We start from the raw sequence: 21,316 nt of genomic DNA, 5'->3' as shown, positions 1-21,316 counted from the left end.
ACTGATAAGTAGGAGGACAGGAGGATTATTATGTCTCTGGTGCTACCAATTAAACTGGTATGAACATCTACTGTGCGTGCTTCAAAGGCTGCCAGAAGTGATGAAGATTGTTGGAGGAAGTAAACGACCCTCAGAGACCACCACCACAATTCTGTACGTATGCGAGGAACTCTCTGGAAAACGATGTAATCCATACGTAGCCTCATGAATACGTATGTATGCCCAGTGGCTATGAAAGGATGGCTTGTGTGGCAATTGGGGTGACACATGTTAGGAGGAGCTGTCCCCCGTGTCTCCCGGTGCTGCAATAAAGAATACCTGCTTGTCAGCTTGAGAACTTTGTTGGCAAGTTTGTTTCTGGAGTTTTCTCTGAATCAATGGCAGAACTGATTTGGCTAACCAGAACATGGGTTTCTGTCCCCAAACAACCCCCTGCACCAGTGGTGATTGTCCCTTCACTCCTGTACAGGCTCCATCAGCTCAGAAAGTAACAGAAATCCTTTGCTTTCCCTCTGATGCCTTCTGCTCTTCTACCAGAGGTGTGAATAAAGCAGAGGATTGTCATGGAAATGCCATGATGCCACCCCAGCACTCCAGCTGCACAGAGCATGTCCCCCTCCAAGCGATGCAGGTCATATTTAATGCCATTGCACCAACTGAGAAACAGTCAGAGCATGTGGCCATTTCACCCCAGCACTGCTTGTCCCCCTATGACCAAATTCTGACACCTTTGCAAGAGCCACCCATGGTCCCAGCATCTTTGTGGCACCATAAAATCCACAGATGCCAGGGACTTCTCTTCTTAGCTACCTGGCAGATCTCATGTAGTTACTGACAAGAAAGCAGAGGTGAGCCTTGTGTTTCACTCTGAATAGGATCAAAACTGCTGCAAAAGAGGACTATAGATGTAAGAGATATCCAGGCTAATCCTTTGGTGGGTCCATGCAACCGATTAAGGTCTGCCCTGTGAAGACAGATGTTACAGCAGGTGGAGGCCAGTGACAGGATTTTGGGAACTAGAGCATGGAACAGAGAAGAGCCTGGAGCACCAAGCAGGTAGAACTGTGCTCCCCAAAGACAACCTCTTGTAGCTGGCTTTAACCACTACTTTCCTGCTTAATAGTCAAGAGGTATGTTATTTTAACTTCAACACCTATCTATTTGAAAGCTGAGTTAAGATTTGCATTTTAAAATTAGTTTTCAGTCACAGATAATACTCCTGTCAACTCTTTCTCGCTTGGTGCATCTGCTTTTGAAGAGACACTTCTGAATGCTTTTGTACAGCTCCTGAAAGGCTGCACAGGCATTTCACACCTTTGCAGGCATTCAAATTCCTTTCCTCCACATATTTTTCAGGAGTCGAAACGCACTTAAAAAAAACCCAAACAACAAACAAATCCTTGATCTCTTTAACTCCTAGAAAACCCTCATGATCATTTCTTCAACTTCTCTTTGCCTTCAGCTAAATCATGTATTTGACAAAAAGCAGAAGCAAAAGCAACTGGAAGACGAAGAGACAAGCACTCTCATCACCTGTTCTTCCGTAAGGCCCAGTGCACTGTTACAGAAGAAGACACTGCAACAGCCTGCAGAAGAGATCAAAATAATATCCTGCAGGAAGTTTCCGGGATTCCTAGCACACTGGATGAGCAAAAGCACCCCACTGAGCCAGCTCATTTGATTGAGGCTGCTGTTCTCCAGCCATTTTATTTAAAGCTTAGCTCAAAACAGAAGCTGTCATGTAAAACAAAGTGCTCTTATCAGTATGTTGGGCTTTCTCCCTCCAAAATAATTTTTCACACTTACTATTATCTGGAAACAGATTCTCTTCCCTTCTCCTCTTTTCCAATATTTCAGATGCTTCCTACAACGATCACTTCTGTAAGTGAATCATTAGTTAACCACGTGCTTTGACACATTGGGGTGCCTACCTACAAGCTACAATAAAGTCAACTACTTGCTGATGACTGGCATTCCTAGCAAGTGAACCGAAGTCCCGAGGCCTGAGGGACAGTAACAGCATGCTGTCAGTAGCCAGGGGCTACAAAGGCCAACCTGGCATCTTGCAGAAAGCCCCTGGGAGTCCCTGGAAACAACAATCGGACCCTACTATGTTTTCCTCATTATTCACTGGCCCACTTTTGAAAGGACTCTTACGAAAAGTTACCACATACACAATTGTTTTGGGGAAACAGCTGACAGCTGCAGATGGAGGCAACATTCAAGTGCCCATACTTCAGGCTCTGTGACTGGTGGAGTCCCTCAGGGGTCGGTGCTGGGACCAGCGCTGTTTAATATTTTCATCAACGACCTGGATGAGGGAACTGAGTGTACCCTCAGCAAGTTTGCTGATGATACTAAACTGGGAGGAGTGGCTGACACACCAGAGGGCTGTGTTGTCATTCAGCGAGACCTGGACAGGCTGGAGAGTTGGGCGGAGAGGAACTTGATGAAATTCAACAAGGGCAAGTGTAGAGTCTTGCATCTGGGGCAGAACAACCCCATGTACCAGTACAGGTTGGGGGCTGACCTGCTGGACAGTAGCGAAGGGGAAAGGCACCTGGGGGTCCTGGTGGATAGGAGGATGACCATGAGCCAGCAATGTGCCCTTGTGGCCAAGAAGGCCAATGGCATCCTGGGGTGCATTAGAAAGGGTGTGGTTAGTAGGTCAAGAGAGGTTCTCCTCCCCCTCTACTCTGCCTTGGTGAGGCCGCATCTGGAATATTGTGTCCAATTCTGGGCCCCTCAGTTCAAGAAGAACTGGGAATTGCTTGAAAGAGTCCAGCGCAGAGCTACAGAGATGATTAAGGGAATGGAACATCTCCTCTTATGAGGAGAGGCTGAGGGAGCTGGGACTCTTTAGCTTGGAGAAGAGGAGACTGAGGGGTGACCTCATCGATGTTTACAAATATGTAAAGGGTGAGTGTCAGGATGATGGAGCTAGGTTTTTTTCAGTGATGTCCAGTGATAGGACAAGGGGCAATGGGTGTAAACTGGAGCATAGGGGGTTCCATGTGAACATCAGGAAAAATTTCTTTACTGTGAGAGTGACAGAGCCCTGGAACAGGTTGCCCAGGGGGGTTGTGGAGTCTCCTACGTTGGAGATATTCAAGGCCCGCCTGGACAAGTTCCTGTGTGATGTACTCTAGGTTATCCTGCTCTTGCAGGAGGGTTGGACTAGATCATCTTTTGAGGTCCCTTCCAACCCTTGGGATTCTGTGATTCTGTGATTCTCCATATTAGCTGTCTAGCTAGGCTACTGAAAGCCAAAAGGCTCCAAAGACATTTTGTTCCCCCTCTTGAGAGCAAGCTTCCTCTTTGATATAACCAGCCTGACTAGCAAGTCACACCAATATGTTGGTTTGAAGCCAGTCAACCATGTATACAAGAAAAAAATACGCTAAAAAAGTGTGGAACATAAAGCTGTCTGCTTTGAAAAACCTTTCTTTAAAGAAAAACGCACTTTAGAAACTTGAAAAAAAAAACCACCCCAACCCCAAAGTTCTCCAGTGTTTAATCTAAATAAAATTAAAGGAAAATAAGCATTTTTGTTCATTCTCTAGCATGGCAGACTCATGAGCAGGACTGCTGCACTTTCCTCTTCTGAGTTTCCATCTCAGAGACCCGATGGATGGAGAAGCCAGGCCAGACAGTTCTCCTTCCCTCCAGGTACGGGGAAGTTCACCAGACATCTTGAGAAAGGGTGGAGGCAGCTGCCTGCAAGCTCTTAGTTGACTTGAGAAAGTAAAGTTTCAAAGTGCTTCTGGTACTTGTGATAGAGCCTTGGAAACCCTGGAAATGGGGTTGTTCAGTTTCACCTCCAGGGAATGAGTCTTTGACAAGCAACGTGTTTAGACTGAAACTGACCTTACCTCTGTACCCAAAACAGCATCCAAACTTACAGGTTTGAATAGATCACTCTGCTGTTATCTATGTGTAGCATGACTGTGTTCTCACAGACAAAACTGGCTTTAATCTAGATAACATGTCCAGTCATCTCTTCTCTGCCCCGCTTCCTTGGGGTGTGCAAAGCACACCTTGACAGTGCACCACTGAGCAGCAGCAATGCTGTAACTCCCCACAGCTCTCTGCTAAGACTTCTTCACCTGTCATTACAAGCGCCGCTTAGAGACTTAGTTCTGGTGTCCTCAACATAAAAAGGACATGGAATTGTTGGAGCAAGTACAGAGAAGGGCCATGAGGATGATCAGGGGACTGGAGCACCTCCCGTATGAAGACAGGCTGAGGAAGTTGGGGCTGTTCAGCCTGGAGAAGAGAAGGCTGCGTGGAGACCTCATAGCAGCCTTCCAGTATCTGAAGGGGGCCTATAAGGATGCTGGGGAGGGACTCTTCATTAGGGACTATAGTGATAGGACAAGGGGTAACGGGTTAAAACTTAAACAGGGGAAGTTTAGATTGGATATAAGGAGGAAATTCTTTCCTGTTAGGGTGGTGAGGCACTGGAATGGGTTGCCCAGGGAGGTTGTGAATGCTCCATCCCTGGCAGTGTTCAAGACCAGGCTGGACGAGGCCTTGGGTGATATGGTTTCGTGTGATATGGTTTCGTGTGATATCGTTTCGAAGTGTCCCTGCCCATGGCAGGGGGTTTGGAACTTGATGATCTTAAGGTCCTTTCCAACCCTAACTATTCTATGATTCTATGACTTACACTAAATATTTCTATTTCACATGCTCCAGGGTAGCACATTAATGCTGCATTTGAAAGAGGTGACAGGAAGCTGAAAGAACCCTTTGCAACAATAGATGACTTGAGATCAACCTGAAATATCAGCAGAGAAAGTATAATAAGGAATATATACATCTTCTATTCCTTGCCTCAAAGCTTGATATTTTTCATCAGTAACTGAATTGGCAAAGCTAGACATTTATACTTGAAAGTTATTGAAATTTTGTTTTGATTCATAGTATGACATTTTTTCTTTAATTAAAAAAGCTTGTACTGTATGAGTGCAATTATTCAAGAGAAATTTGTATTACGAAAATCTGGAGAAAAAGATAAAAGATATGAAGGCTGGCTCAGTTAAGTCTTCTTTCAACTGTGCTTTACTGAGGAAACTTGACTTTTTAAAGCCAGCCTAGGGTAGCCTATGGCTTGCTTAGATTCAATTTGTGCTGTCTCTACATCAGCCCCACCAAAGCCACTCTATCACTCCCCTTCCTCACCTGGACTAAAAGCTCATGGGTTGAGATAAGGACAGGCAGAGATCCCTCAACAATTACCATCGTGGGCAAGGGAAGGTTGCTTCTCCCAGAAGCCACCACTGAACTCGTAAGTGCTGGATATTCCAACTTCAGTAACTACAGCTCTTTCTCCATAAGACAAGCATGGATGTGCACATCTGTTTCTCCCTGTGGTCTGTGCTGGTAGCTCCTTTACACAGAAATGTTAAGCTCTCTCCCAGCAGCAAAGCTGGGACATCAACTTCATGTTGCTTTCTTTTGGAGGAAGGGAAGAAAAGTACAACAAAGTACAACGAAGTTCCCCCACTACCAAAGCCTTGCCATGCAAATACAATACATTTTTGTAGAGGATAATTCTGGGTTTTCTTTGAATTGACTTTCCACTTTTTTCTGGCAAAATAAATGTTTTTCATCCCCCCCCCCCCCCCCCAACCACATAAGCAAACAGGCTGCCAAGTTTCATTCTCATTTTTTTTTTCTCTTTGACAGACTCTTTTGGCTGGGCTAATTTGCCTGGCTTTTCTGTCAGTAATGTATTTAACTCTTCTTCCTGGCCTCTTAGCAAGTGAAGCAGCAGCTAACAAAACAGCTGATCTCCTGCTAGCCATCTACATTTTCATTCAGTGCAGGCATAAATTATGAATTCATATATAAAGTTTTGATGGCATTAACATAGCACAGGTGATGAAGTATTCCCACAACGCTTCTATTTAGATGTAACAAACATTAAACACATTTGTAGATCCCAATTTTCTAACTTACAATGATGTACATCATTGAGAAAATGCACAGGTGGATATATTTCTCTCCTCTCTATATCAGAAATCATATTGGCAATTTTTCAAAGACCAGTGTTATCAATTAGAATGGAATTACTTCCTAGTTGTGCACCTTCTCTTATCTTTCTTTTCCAACTTCTGTGGTTTTCACCAAGAATCATCTTAGTATGGGAAATACAGGAAAAAATAGAAATTTTGCCAAAAAATGGGAGAGTGCCTGCCAGCTGGAAGAAGTGTATAAGCAATAAATAACTATCCTGTTATAGAGGGCACAGATCCAGAAGACCAAAAATACAGACCATTATACTGCAATCAAGAATGAACTCCAAAGCAACTAACAGCAGGGAGACAGTTCATCTGTTAATTCTGTTTGCTAACAAGTCTCTATAAAGGAAGGTGGAAAATCAGGCTGCTTGGATGATGACCCTTGATAAAGTCAATTAGGGATGGCACATATTCAGTTCTGCAAATGCTGAGCAGGAAGTAGTCCCCAGCTCAAGACTTTCTCAGCCCTTCCTAACACAGCACTGCTGGACCCTAGCCTACAGATGCCTGTGAGAAAAGTAGTGAATCGACAAGATACAACCATCAATTTACACTCACAAATGGTAGTTCTGGGGAAAAGATTGAAGTTATTCCCTGACAGAGGACAGACTCACCTCGAGCTGACTCTGAGGCTGAAGTCAGTGGGCTGGAAGTGAACAGAGATGCAGCTGGTGGGTGAGGGTCCTCCTGGCAGGATGGCCTCACCATATCCAGTGATGCAGCACAGCCCTGGTTGCTCCCAGCCTGACAATAAAGGCTGCTACAGAAGACCCAGAGCATTGAGAAGCAATTAAGTCCATCCTTTGATAAAGGAGAACCAAGTTTACCTAAACTAGGGTTGCCATTTGTCCAATTCATAAAAATGTTTAGATCTGCTCTGATTCGTACCAGTGCTTTACTGCACCTATAGTCAGATAACCTTTACTAGTATCTGATACAAAACCAGCTGAAGATTTAAATCTCCCCACAGTATTTCCTTTTAAAGCCCATCTTCTGGACTCTCTTGAATTTCTTAGAAATCCTAAAACAGAACACTTCTTAACTTCAGCTTTTTCAGTTCCAAATGAAACAGAAAAGACCCTGCTGGCAACTTACTGAAGTTCTCATCTGAACAAGACTCTGCTATGGTGGAAATGAAGGAGTAATTTTATGTCTCTGACTCCTGGAACTCAGCATCTTCTGTTTAACTTGAAATGCTGGATCCCAGAAACCATTTGCGCTGCACATTAAAAAAAAAACCCACAACAAACTGGAGAAGACACAGAGGAAATCATATGTACAGAACATCACCTGCTTAATACACCACTGTGTTAATGTCAAAAGCCTTGTTGTCCAGCCAAGCACATTGTAATACTAAGACTCAGTGAGTCCTGGATTGAGAGCAAGTCCTGCTCTTAACTGAGTAGTGACAAGCATTACAGATTGCTCAGAATGAAAAGTCATGCCATGAAAAATACCATTAGGGATCTGGGATGCTTTTACATACAGCAAAGGGCCTTCTAGAGCAGGCATAAGACAGGAAAACAAGAGTCTCAAACTGAAGTGATAGTCAAAGCTGCTTTAGAAAAAATGGATAACATGAACTGAAGATTGACAGAACCAGCTAGTAGTAGATAACAGTAATGAAGAACAGGTCAGCAGAGAAAGCTGGGCCTCCCAACTTCCAGCAGGTCTTTGATTCAGTCACTGATGATGTGATAAATGCAGTCCTGTGATCCTAAATTCTCAAGGCAAAATCCCCCCAAACAGTAGAGGATAGTCTGGTAAACGATAGGAAGCTAAGGACAGGAAGCTAAGGACAGGAATAAACTGGCCAGTTTTCCTAGGGAAACAGGACATTGAGTAGGACATCTTAGTAGGGTATCAGCATCTGTGCTGAGGCATCTCTTATGCATAACAAAGAAGGGTTAACTGTGAAGTAGCAAATTTTTCTGGGAATATTACTAACAGCAGGTAAGAAATCTGACCTGAAGGAGTTACAGAAGGACCTAATGCTGCTTAGGCAATAAAACATTGGAAGAAAGTCAGTGCTAGGTAAATGCACAAGTCCCTGTTGTAACAGGCTACTCTGGATGACAAAGGTGTAACTGAGTTTAAAAAAAATAAACAATAAATCCCCAAATAATAATAATAGTTAAAAAAATAAAAAAGTTATATTCATAGAAAAAGGTCTATTGAGGGCTATCAAACACAGATACGGAAGCGATATGTGGCTCAGGAAATTGGTAAGCTAAAGAACATCAGAAGCTGAGAGGACACTGGAGTAGAAGCTACACTTCAGCCCATGCCCAGTCTTCCCTAACTGGGCTGGATGGTGGTCATGTCTCAAAAAGGCCTTAATGCAGTAAGTTCACACTTCTACATATGACACAATGTCATTTGCACAGGTATGATGGGATTTAAATGTTTTCAACTATTGCTTCGTAGCTACAATACAGGCAAGCCTACGTTAATAACAACACATTTCTGTGGTTTACATTTTTCTCACATTTTCTTTCCTATATCAAATGTTCTCATTCCTGTACAGCTTGATTGCATGCACAGAAATTATGCTCAGCAGATTTTAGCACAGACCTCAAAAACGCATACACCAACAGAAATACATTTAAGTTCTACAAATGCCACATCATCTTGAAGCTAGCACTACACCGTTTTTAGTAGGGGCTTATAAAAGATAGTTTTAACAATACAAAGTTTATAAGATGCCTACTAAAACATGTATTAGAGTTCTGAATGTCAAAGATGTCACCAGAGAGAAGCAATCCATGAGCCAAAAGAAAATTTATTTCATTGGCAACAAGCATTAAATATTATTGCTTTCATATAGCCCATCAAGACAGAGGCAAAACAAACAAGAGAGTTCATTCCATTTGCATGTATTTTTACAGAACTTCATGTGACAAGAATTAGGGAGGCAAATGCTTACTTTCTTCAAAATAAATCTTCAAGCTAAAAGATTATACACACGGATAAGGAAGATATGCCACAGTATTCAACCCAGTTGATTCTATGCTTCGATATCTCAAAAAAATAAATATTGCAGGTTTCAGGAAAGCAACATTTTTTTTAATCATTAATTTTCTCTCATCTGCAGATGATGAGCAAAATTTCCACTAAAGAAAATGAACACTAGCTAGCTGATGTGCCTTAAAAAGTTTTATTTCAATATACTCCTCAGTTATAGCTTACATGATTTGCTGTCATGAATTCAAACGATACATTTCCATTTCACTGATGCTGAAGAGAGAGGGATTGTATCCAACAACTCACGATGTGCACCTGAAATAATCCAGTCACATCAAGTACACTGCCTAGCAAAAAAGAAGAAAACCCCAACCCTGCTGCTGACCTCTTCATTGAAGAAGAGAAAATACGTGATGATCGTCATGTAGTGCAGGTTACAAATTTATTTGGTTTTACCCATTTTTTAAAGTTAGATGATAAAAGCACAGTACTGAGTTTAAAAAAAAAAAAACTAGCTTTCTCATAGCAGCAAGGTCTGAATGACTCCTATGTCCTCTTAACCTACACATTTGTGTGGCACTTCACCACAAGCTTCCTGAATGTTGAGAGAAGAGCCAGAAGTGCAAGTTGTGCTCTAATTCTGATTTCTTGTCAGTCTTTTGCCTGGCGGCTGACTGGCTTTTAATCTCTCCATGTTTCAGGGCTGAAGTGCAAAAGGAGCTGCAGAGCAGAGAAGAAAACCACACTACTTCTGCATGTGGCTTCACTGCTGCTGCAACTGGGGATGGTTTCTGCTCTGCTGCCCCTATCTAATTTCCTTAGCTATAATCTTTCCCATGCTGAACAGCTTTTCTGGAAAATTACTAATACTTTGCATCATTCATAGCACTGCCATTCCAAACAGCAGCCACAACATGGAACGCACATATTGATTCCACATTTTTTTGTTTGACAATACTATCATTGTCAAACATTGACCTCATAGCAGCTTTCCAGTATCTGAAGGGGGCCTATAAGGATGCTGGGGAGGGACTATTCATTAGGGACTGTAGTGATAGGACAAGGGGTAACAGGTTAAAACTTAAACAGGGGAAGTTTAGATTGGATATAAGGAAGAAGTTCTTTATTTTGAGGGTGGTGAGGAATTGGAATGGGCTGCCCAGGGAAGTTGTGAATGCTCCATCCCTGGCGCTGTTCAAGGCCAGGCTGGACAGAGGCCTGGGTGACATGGATTAGTGTGAGGTGTCCCTGCCCATGGCAGGGGGTTGGAACTTGATGATCTTAAGGTCCTTTCCAACCCTAACTGTTCTATGATTCTATGGTTGTATTCACAATGCCAGGTATTTAAAAACTAAAATTACAAGGTTTAGAGGCACAATTAATGTTCCTATTTGCCTCTCTCTCTTTTTTTTTAAATTATTTGTGAACCTTAAACCATCTGCTTAAGTTCCTTTCTACAACTATGAAAAACAAACCCATGCCTCCTTCCCCAGAATCTCTCAATCCCCTCATGTCAGGCAGTACAGTTTCAAAAAGTACAGCAAGTAACACAATCTATAATAAAATCATGGAAGTTAGTAACTCTGCTAAAAGGAGGGGAAAAGTGTAAAATCTGCCTTTTTTCTTTCTGTTTATCAAAGGTAAAGAAGTTCTTTATTTTGAGGGTGGTGAGGCACTGGAATGTGTTCGTTGCCCAAAGAAGTTGTGAATGCTCCATCCTTGGCAGTGTTCAAGGCCAGACTGGACAGAGACCTGGGTGACATGATCTAGTGTGAGGTGTCCCTGCCCATGGCAGGGGGGCTGGAACGAAATGATCTTAAGGTCCTTTCTAACCTTAAGTATTCCATGATTCTATGACATCATCTCTTTGGATTACATTCTGAAGAAATTTATTTCCTTCAAACACTGATGAGCACTTTTGATTTTTCCTTTTAAAGAGAACAGAAAATTACTTTCTAAAAATAAAAATAAAAATTAAAAAAAGGTCTCATTTAGCAATCCATATTCACCATGGAAAGTTTTTCTATTTGCCACTGGTTAGTGGATTTTTCCCCAAGAGAAAGGAAATTACTCTTGACAAGCTTCGGTTATGAATAGTGGCTGGCTTTGCTTGGATCAGAGTTCACAGGAAAAAGTTGTGTTCAAGGTAACCTGAATAGACTGGGTTTCAATAACTCACTGAGGAGTAGGCAGCTCTGCTAAAACAATGGCAGTCCATTTTCCAGAGTTCAGAACAACAAATAATCAGCTTTTGCTGGTTTTTTTGGGGTGTTGTATTTCTGATTTTATGTAAAGCAAATATAGTTACAATGGATAGAGGAGCTTTGAAAATACCAGTCAATAAGAAAATGAATGCTGCTTTTACTTCAAAGGAGAATTTCCCTACATTGTTCATGGGCAATGCATTTTCTCAGCTGACACAGAAGGCCTATTGCTTACTCTGAAAGATGAAATTGCCTTTTCATTACCTTTTCAAGAAAGCCCCCCCCCCCCACCTCTGTGATAGCTCATGACCATGGAACCTCATAAGCCAACTGGTGAGAGGCACATGTATGTTTGAGTAAGGTTATTAGACTGTAAATAGTCATCTTAAGGAAAAAAAAATAATAAAAAGGAATGAATGTGAAACAGCTCATTTCTTTACATAAGGTTGAATTATAGTAACAACAAAAATATGAGTTCCTGGCAGCAATACCCTTCCTTACTTGACTGACTGACTATAAGGAAACAATGGTTAAATGCCTCAAACACCTGGGACGTGACCCTGAGTGCTCACCAGAAAGGAGCAGCCTGTGCTCCAACAGGCCCCAGAGTATGTAAAATCTATGATAAGCTAAGTCTTGAAATATGCCTGGCCACTGAGCATCCCTTTTTTCTGTAACATGCCATCTCTGCTTCTATGTGGTTTCACATAAACTACTTCAGAGCATTAAAAATAAAGAATTCAGAGGTGCGACACAGTCATTCTGCAGCCAACAGAAGAGTCCATACTACCACCAAAGAATTACATGATAGGAGAATATTTTGCTGACAACAAACACTAAAGCCCAGGACAGCTTTGGATATTTTTATGAAACTTTGCTATCCCTCACCACGTCATGCATGTGCCTCAGGCAGGTGGTTCTCCTAATCCTACTACCCTGAATTCTCCCTGCCACCTACCACCTCAGAGCTTCAGCCTTGCTTTGGCCAGTAAGTTTGAGAGATCAGGATTTCAGTTTATTTCACTTTGCTGGCAGTGCTGACAGCCAGAAAACTTATGTATAAACCACAAAAGGGAAAGAGGAAGGAGGATGCCAGAAAAGGAACAGAACGGGCTAATAAATTCAGGTTTATTCTCACTGGTTGTCAGCTCCTGCAGGTTCTGACACCTGTAGAGCGAAGTGAGTATGTGACTGCTTGAAATTACATTATCATACCACAGCCTGAACACATTCAATATATAGGCAGTAAAGGGAGGGCTGCCTCTGTCTGCCCTTCCTCTATCAAGAGGACTAAAACGTTCTGCAGTCTCCTTCCCCATTACACTGCCAATAAAGTAGTTTTCATTTAAGATGGTTAAAGCATAAAGCAACCAGGAAACAGGTCTACTTCTAGCAAGCAGTGTACTTAGGAGGGAATTCAGTAGGGTTTTCTAGGGAAGGCTACATCAATTTCTTTAGACAAGACTTCCAAGGCATTTTTTAATTAAACAGGAATACAATACTAAACATTTCAAGAAGTCAGACTTCTAAATATACACACATATTTATTTTTAAAACAGAGTATTTGCTGGTCAATGTCCCACCTCTGTTATTTAGGTCGTGTATAAAATGTAACATTAAAAACATTAATTTTAGAAATTATACTAACAGAAATGGAAATTGGAGGCATTCTTTTTCTTCTGAATGATAAAATACTGCAGTTCTAAACTCATTCTATTCCAACTTTAAACGAAGTATCAATAATTATTTTTCCATGATGACTACTAAAGACTACTCTCCAGCTTCACAACACACAAAATGTTGGACTATGCACTGAAGATTCACACAGATTCTTTTGTTTCCATTACCTGCAATGGTTACTTGCCAGCTAGTATTCATTAAGCCATCACTTACTGGGAACCATTTAAGTGTTGCCTCTTTAGATGTGTCTTCCTGTTCCTTTAACATTAACAAAATACAGCAGGAGGCTATATTTTATGGAGACTGACAGAAATTATCAAAAACCCTGAAACTTATCCATACTGAAACTACTGTACATAGAAAATGTACCAGGATGTACCAGGAGACTTCTACTTTCCAGAAAGCACTGAAGAAAATGTTTAAACCCACTATATTAATTTTTTTCCACATTTTTTGTTTTGGTACCTTTACTATTAGCAGTGCATAGTGTAAATTTATAGATATATTTCACACTTTAAATGTATTTATCTCTTAGCTGTTGAAGATAAATTTGGTAATAGTCATGACAGTGTTAACAATTGAGAGCTTCAGCATCAGTTTGGAAATTACAAAAATTCATTTGATAGGCAGATCTGTAAGAAAACAAAATTTTAGCCATTACAGCATAAACACAAGAAGACTTGATTACTTTAAAGTCAAAATACAATAGATGCAACTGAAGATGTCTATAATGGTAACTATCTTACATAAATTACCTAGTAGCAGAATTCATTTGCAAGCATGTAATTACAAAGTTTGCTTTTGAGTTACCCAGAGTAGTGCCTAATTTCAGAAAGTCAGTATGGGCTATGAGGAACATCTACTGTATGCACAGGACCCTTTTCTGCACACTTACCTAATCTATATACTTACAGGTATGCAGGATTTTCTGATAAAGAGATCTCGCCTTGGCAACTAGTAGCCTGTAATGGCTACATATTTACTCTTCAAGTAGAATAGAGTAAAACAGAATATTTCAGTTGGAAGGGACCTACAGTGATTATCTAGTCCAACTGCTGGACTACTTCAGGGCTGACCAAAAGTTAACCCATATTATTAAGTGCACTGTCCAAATGCCTCTTAAACACTGACAGACCTGGGGCACAGACCACCTCTCTAGGAAGCCTGTTCCAGTGTTTGACCACCCTCTCTGTAAATAAACATTTCTTACAATGCTTCCTTTTTGAATACATATAAACTGTTATCCACAATAATGTCAGCAACGACTTCCACAGCTTAATTACACATTATTCAAACCATCACATGTTTCTGCTTTTTCCTGGATCTGGCAAATGCCCATCCCAGTTGGGATCTTCTAGGTCTTGCACTGAAACAGCCCACAAACAATCATCCTTGATGCAACTTTCCCATGCCTTCTGCAAACATGCCTTCTCATATCTTTTCCCCTGTTAACTTTTTCCTCATCTGAAAAGTCCTAATCTTCATCTTTCCTCATATGGGAATTACTTCATTCTTTCACTGTTGCTCCTAACCATTTCTGAGTATTTTCCAGTTCCTGAAAACCCATTTTGGGAATGGGAGGTCACAAATGTCAAACGAAGGAAGTAAAATGCAGCTACCCTATGGATTTATACACAATGAGGTTCTGTTTTGTTTGTTTTTTTTTTCTCTGTTGCTTCTGATTTGCCTTTTGTTTTTTTTGACTGCTACTGAGAACTAAGCTGATGCTATAGCCGAACCATCCACCGCACACACAAGACCTCATTCCTGACTGGTAACAGTCTGCTGAGAACCCATCATTTTCTGTGTGAAATAAAGATGACCCTCCCCATTAAACCACCTTGCAGCCTTCGCTGAAGGCAAGGCTGGCTCTTATCTCTGGGCTACACAAGAACGCTTTTTTCTGTTCCTGTTTCCATCTCCAAAAATATATCTCCTGAAAATATAACACGGACATACCATCTTCTCTTATACAGTGTATACGGCCTTAGAGGGCCAGCATCAATATATAAGGCTTTGTTCAGTGTCTTGGATTTTCCACTCTAAAACAACAGCTTCCTACAGAGAAGCTAAAGAAAACCAGTTTCTCAGGCTAACACAACACATCATCAAAAAAGATCACAGAAGAGAACAAGAGCTATCCTCTATTCATATACTCAGAAAGGAACAAACAACAAACTTGGCAAAATCACCATAAAAATGAAGGTTCATTGTTCTAACCTTACTACAGCTAAGTTCTTAAATAAAAGAACATAAATTCTATATATACCAATGTCTTAAATACCATACACTACTTATTGGTGGTGCTAAGACTCTGTAATATTAAGTTTAATTAAGACTGTAGTACTTGGTGCGTGGAACTCTTCTGATACTTGGCTTCTGGTTTCTAATGTGGCTTCCTAGCATTTGCAACAGCCAGAAATTTTCAGACCAGTACAATATTGCATGAAAAAATACCTCATGCTTTTACATTCTGAAGCAAAATATTGTAGTTTTCCTGTACCCTTCCTCCACAAAAAGGAATGCAATACAGAATGGTGTAGTGATATCAGGACAAATAGTATCATTAAAATAAAAGCATGGTGTTAATAAAATCCAGATCTTTTTATCTTTGCTATCAATATGTACTATGAATTACATGAAAGATTTTAGTGCTGCAATCTTAACCCATGGTATACCGCTTTATTTACTATGTGCAATTGACTCAGGCTAGCAAATGAAAACAGATCAGGAAGGCACATTTTCTTGCTCTCGAATAATTGCATAATGCTTCAATGTTTGGAATGTAGACTCCAGAGGGGAACATTCAAAAATATTGGTTTGCAAATTAAAGACACTGAAAAGTTAATGTCAGCCATGAAAACATTTCCTTTAACGCTACATACTATAAGCTGTTTAATCAGTCCCTCCAGCTAAGGTATGAATTATCATTAACTTTGTGGTTCAATAAATTATTAATACAAAATGGGAGCATCTAAGGGAAAGATGGTGCTTTAGAACACACCCAGCAGATGAAGGGTTCCAAAAAAGGCCCAGAAATGTTGCTGTGAAGAGTTAATGCAGCAAAAGGGAACAGCTGGGACTATTAAAAGCACTCATTAGAGGGAAGAAGCAGCAAACTGTTCTAACTGGGTCAGCTGACAGGTGGCTGTGCTTCAGCAGTGCCCTCTCGGCAGCCTGGTCCCATGTGCAGAGATTGATGCTACTGTGCGATGCTCAAACCGCATCTACAGCTGCAAAGCTCAGGACACGGTGTGGGACACCGAATGGCCAATTCAAAGCTTCTCAGCACCGATATGTAACACAGGGAGTAAAATGAGTATGTATGGGGGTAAGTTAGGGAAAACACTGAGGGTGTATAAAACGTTTAGTCTCTAACTACAGCTCAGAACTCAGTAACAGAAAAAGTGTACTTTTTTATTTATATATTAAACTCCCTAATATCTGGCATGCACTGCACTGGCACAGGCAAATCATTTTAACCTCTGCATGCCTCAGATTTCCAACATAAACAATGTTAACCAAGTTCACCAGAATCTCCTTAAAAGTTCCAAGGTTCAATCAACAGACATACGTAGCCCCTTGTGAGGTCCGCAGCAGAAAAATCCCATCTAGAATGAACCTTCTGCTCCCCCCTGCACCAAACCTGCAGGCAGGCAACTCTCCCACTGCCTTTTTTATATAGAAAAATACTCAGGAGAGTGACAGTCAGGAGAGACGGAGGCATGGGCTCCATACCATGGTCTCTCCTGGAAGCCACATCCCTGGCAGACTGAAAAGGTTCAAGAAACGTAAGTCATGAAGGAGAAAGCTCCATGTGTTACTGCTGGTGACAATTCACAATACAATTAGCCATGGTTAAGTATTTCTATTTAAAGATAAAGACAGGAACCAAGAGAGCTAGCTGCTGTCAGAAAACCAATGCAATTGATAAAAGCATGTTTTTCATCATAGATAGAAATTTGGGGATATAAATAATAAAATTGGTTCAATGTATTTAGTGAATGTTCTTACGTTAATGAAAAAAAAGTCATATAAGGAAATTCTCAAAATTCAGGAGCACAAAACCACGTTCCATATGAGTTTAACAGTTTAACCATCCAGCTTTTTCTACAATTTTGTTTGAACTTTATGAAATAACCTAAACATTGGTTTAAATACTTAGGAAGAAAAGACAATCTTTGCCACAGAAGAGTGGCTAGTACCATAAGAAATCTGGCTTGAAATTTCCCTGATGTCTTTTGCCCTCCTTTGCAGTAATCCTAACACACTACTAACATACATGTTAACATTTAACTTAAGAGACAAAAAGACAGATGCTCCTTCGTGGGATTACTTGCATGAGTAATCTTTAGCATAACTGAAGCTGGATATTGTTAGAATGGTTTTTATTTTTAGCTGAGAAAAGCATATTTATTTTCAGAGATGAAGTTGAAAGACTATGCTGAGCCTGACAGAGATGCAGTGCAAACTTAACCACTAATTATAATGAAAATCTAAAATGGCCTATAGGAAGGTGACAAGTTCTTAATTTAATGAACAATCTTTTTTACAAAAAACCTCACTCTTCTGACAGATTACCTCAAAGATCTTTCGATCTTGTACTTGAGTGAGTTAGGAGCCATGCCATTTGTGAGCCTAAGAGAGAACAGAATCGCATATAACCATTTTTCCTGCAATTCAGGCAAAAATACACATCCCATGCTGTTTCACATGCTCACTCAGCCTTAGCTGTCTTAGATCAAAGTTTCAGCAAGTATTAAGGAAAGCTGAAAAACCCATACATACCTTTTATATTTGACTTCTCACACTGCAGTTGTAGTAAATACTAGGTAATTGCTAACAAGCCTGGAAAGGACAATTTTATATACAAACCTTTTAAATATTTATGGTAGTCCCTTTATCAGGAGTGCTTCCCACCTTCTGCACTTTCAAGCCTTAAACTCAACCATCTGATGCGTATTTTTCCTTTGCTTGATACCAGCAGCACCCACAGCTGGGCTGATAAGGGGGTTACTTGCCTTCTTGAAGCATATTTACTCCACTTCAACCTGAAACATATTTACTATGATAGCTTTAAATTAACTTTTGTGAATTTACCTTACAAGACCATAAGGTAGGGTGACTCTTGACACTGTTTTAGACCATCACCTCTCTGTCATATGCCATGCTAACATGTTGCCACTATTCATTTTGGGGAGCTTGGAAGTGATCTTTTTAGGTGACTGACAGTGACTCACTCCAGCAGAGAAAGCACCGGATCAGGGCAAGGAGCTGGCTGATCCTGGTGGAAAGTCTCACATTGCAGCAGCTGCCTCTGCCGTATTTGACTCATGAATAAAGGGCTTGTTTTCTATCCTGGCTTTCAATTAAATTTTGGTAAACACAGACATTATCGAAACATTTAAACCAGTTTATCTGACTCCTAAATGAATGGTTGTTTTCTCTGAACAGAGTCAAAGCCTGACGCTCTATTCAGAGAAAATTTCAAATGATCAGTGACCAATGGAAATTTCTGTCTCTGTTTCTGACCTTTGCAATGTCAGCAGTCCAAATATTCAAAGTTAAAAAAACAGCACCCAAGGTACTATAAGACTTCCAAGTCTGTTGTTGTGTTTTTTCTCCAACACCCTTTTTTTTTATTAAGGATCAGAACTGAGGGAAGAGAATGCCTCTGTTAATGGTATCACAACCTGATGGTCAAGCAGGAGCTCACACATAAACCAGTCCATCTTGTAAATCTATAACTGCTGTCAACACGAGGCTTCTCAGACTTTTCAGCGATGAGCTCAAGTTTGTGGAGCCATCAGCAGTTTTGTATTTCCCTAACCATTGATCTGAGGCATGATGGAAGAAGAAAAGTAAAAACTTCTCAAATCCTCCCCCTGCTTTCACATACCTGCTTGCTGTCAGGCATACCTCACCCCAAATGACTCGGGTTTAATAACTTTGATCAATATAGAAACTATTTAATATGCTAAATCTAAGTTTATCCTTCAAATACTCCCCTGTGAAAATAAATGCCTTATGGTGCATTTTGCAATTAAAAAAAAAAAAAAAAAAGAAGAAAAAAATTAGGGAAGAATTGCAAAAGGTATGAGGCCAGAAAGCAGGCCAGTCATCGGTCCTGTGCTAAAGGGCCATATAGGCTCATGCTCAAAGGTAAAACAGCTGCTTACCTTCTTCACAGCTGGATCAGGCAACTGATTTAGCAGCTTCTGAAGCTACCATTCCACAAAATACATTACCTGAATTTTAAAATATATGCCAGTAGATTTCCTTATACCACTGAGGGGAAGATTAAAATGCAGTCATGCAATCTATTACGTGGTTGGATAGCACAGCTCTTAAAAATGCTTAACATTCAGAATAAGTGGCTTTTGTTAAAATTAATTTCTCTGGCGGATGGTCTATACATTACTGTGACAGAAGCAAATGCCCTCTTCAAACAGTGCAAGTGACAGCCGAAGTCTGCCAAGGAGGGATGGAGGACAGATTCCACAAATGTTTCCAAGATTCTAATGCTGAATTACCAACAGAGAAGTTTAAAACAAAAAAAGCAAAAATAGAATCATTGAATACCAGGTTGGAAGGACCTCAAGGATCATCTGATCACAAACTTTCTTGGCAAAGCATGCCCTAGACTAAATGTCCCAGCACCAAGTCCAGCTGAATCTTAAAAGTGTTCAATACTGGGGAATCCACCACTTCCCTATGGAGATTATTCCAATGGCTGATTATTCTCATTGTGAACAATTTTTCTCCGGTGTCCAATCAGAATCTCCCCAGGAATAATTTGTGCCCATTACCCCTTGTCTTTCCCATGTGACTCCTTGTAAAAAGACAGTCTCCATCCTTTTGTATCCACCCTTTAAATACTGGAACATGGTGATAAGGTCTTCCCTGAGCCTTCTTTTCTCTAGGCTAAAGAAACCCACTTCTCTCAGCCTTTCTTCCTGGTGTAAGGAAGGCTTCCCAGTCCTTTGATCTTCATGACCTTCTCTGGACCCTCTCCAGCCTCTCCACATCTTTTTTGTATAGCAGGGACAAAAACTGAACACAGTATTCCAGGTATGGCCTGACAAGCACTGAGTACAGTGCGATAATGACATCTTTATCTCTGTTGGTGATGCCCTTATTAATGTGACCCAGCATCTTGTTGGCTTTCTTTGCTTCAGCTTCACATTGTTTACTCTTACTGAGCTTATTGTCCACCAGGATCTTCAGTTCCTTTTTGCACAGAGCTGCCCCTGCCAGGCAGATCCCAGCCTGTACTGCACTCTTGGATAGATATACAAAGTAGTTTTGATAAAGGATGCTGATGGTGCCTCAGACAGACAAACTGTCTTTTAAAGAAAATGACTACTGACCTCAGGTGACCACTTTTTATTTCCCTTTCACTGTACGTGTACATACATGCATGTGCATATAAGCAATTTCTTAAAGAACATCACAACAAAAATGCAAGGTGATTTCTTTCTATTAACTTTTAAACCAACACAAACAACAGGAATTTGATCTGTTCATTTCAGTTCTGCTAGAAGTAGAATTTCAGTGGCTTTACATACCACATCTTAAACCGCACAGGCAGTACTGAATTAATTGAGCTTTTACAGAGTCACTCAGTCATGAGAAGTGTCAATCACTGACTGGATGCTCCACTTCAAATGAGAAGTAGAGGCACTCAGAGTGAAGTACATACTGTACAACTCCCTTTCAACATTTTCAACATAGAAAATACGACCGCACTAACAAAGTAATAATGCAGTAAAAAACCCACCACAGATTCACTTCTGCAGCCCCTCTGTCCCATTCGCTGATGACAGAACAAAAGTCCATGTACGAAGCATGCAAAGCTTTTGGGGCTGCCTTCCAACTGCACATGAGCATGTCAAAACCTGCTCAGCTGATATAGGGACTTCTTCAGTATCTCTAGACATATAGCAAATAAAAACCCCTTTACAACATTACTGAAAGGAGTTTATATCTGTGTAGCAGATATCACTGAAGTTCAAGGCTATAGCTATACACACACACACAACCCCCACGCCCACCCCCCACCCCCCGCCTTCAATTTTACATAATCTATAAGCTTATCTGTTCACAGGGCTTTGCATGACAAACAACAGTAGTAAAGTAAAAAATAAATCAGCATAGCCCTGTCATATGAAAAAAAAACAAACCCCAGCCTTCCCTGGATCCATCTGACCCCCGCTAGAACTAAAATGTGTTGTATGGCAGTCATTCAGAGCTGTGCTCTCTCCAGCTCATCCACACCACATCTTGTACTCTACTGCCCCCCCAAAACATCATCAAAACTTCCTCTCGCTCTTATCCAAAAGACACAGCTCTCTATGGTTTTGATGTCTGGCCTGCAACATCTCATAGCAGACCATCAAGCTGTCCTGTCACTGCTGCGTCACTGAACCTTCTGCAGGTTCA

General features: G+C 40.8%; 1 protein-coding gene across 1 annotated transcript in view; it reads right to left on the bottom strand.

Annotated features, from left to right (window-relative positions):
• The window catches only part of UST (uronyl 2-sulfotransferase), a 169,740-nt gene that overhangs the window by 37,795 nt on the left and 110,629 nt on the right, over positions 1-21,316 (bottom strand). The gene's annotated exons all lie outside the window — the stretch shown is intronic.

Source organism: Pezoporus occidentalis, unplaced genomic scaffold (assembly GCF_034315485.1).
Source record: "Pezoporus occidentalis ecotype Australia unplaced genomic scaffold, CSIRO_AGI_Poc_V1 ctg7, whole genome shotgun sequence".
Taxonomy (NCBI): Eukaryota; Metazoa; Chordata; class Aves; order Psittaciformes; family Psittacidae; genus Pezoporus; species Pezoporus occidentalis.
Note: the sequence above shows the minus strand (reverse complement) of the source record. Positions and strands in the feature narration are given on the sequence as shown.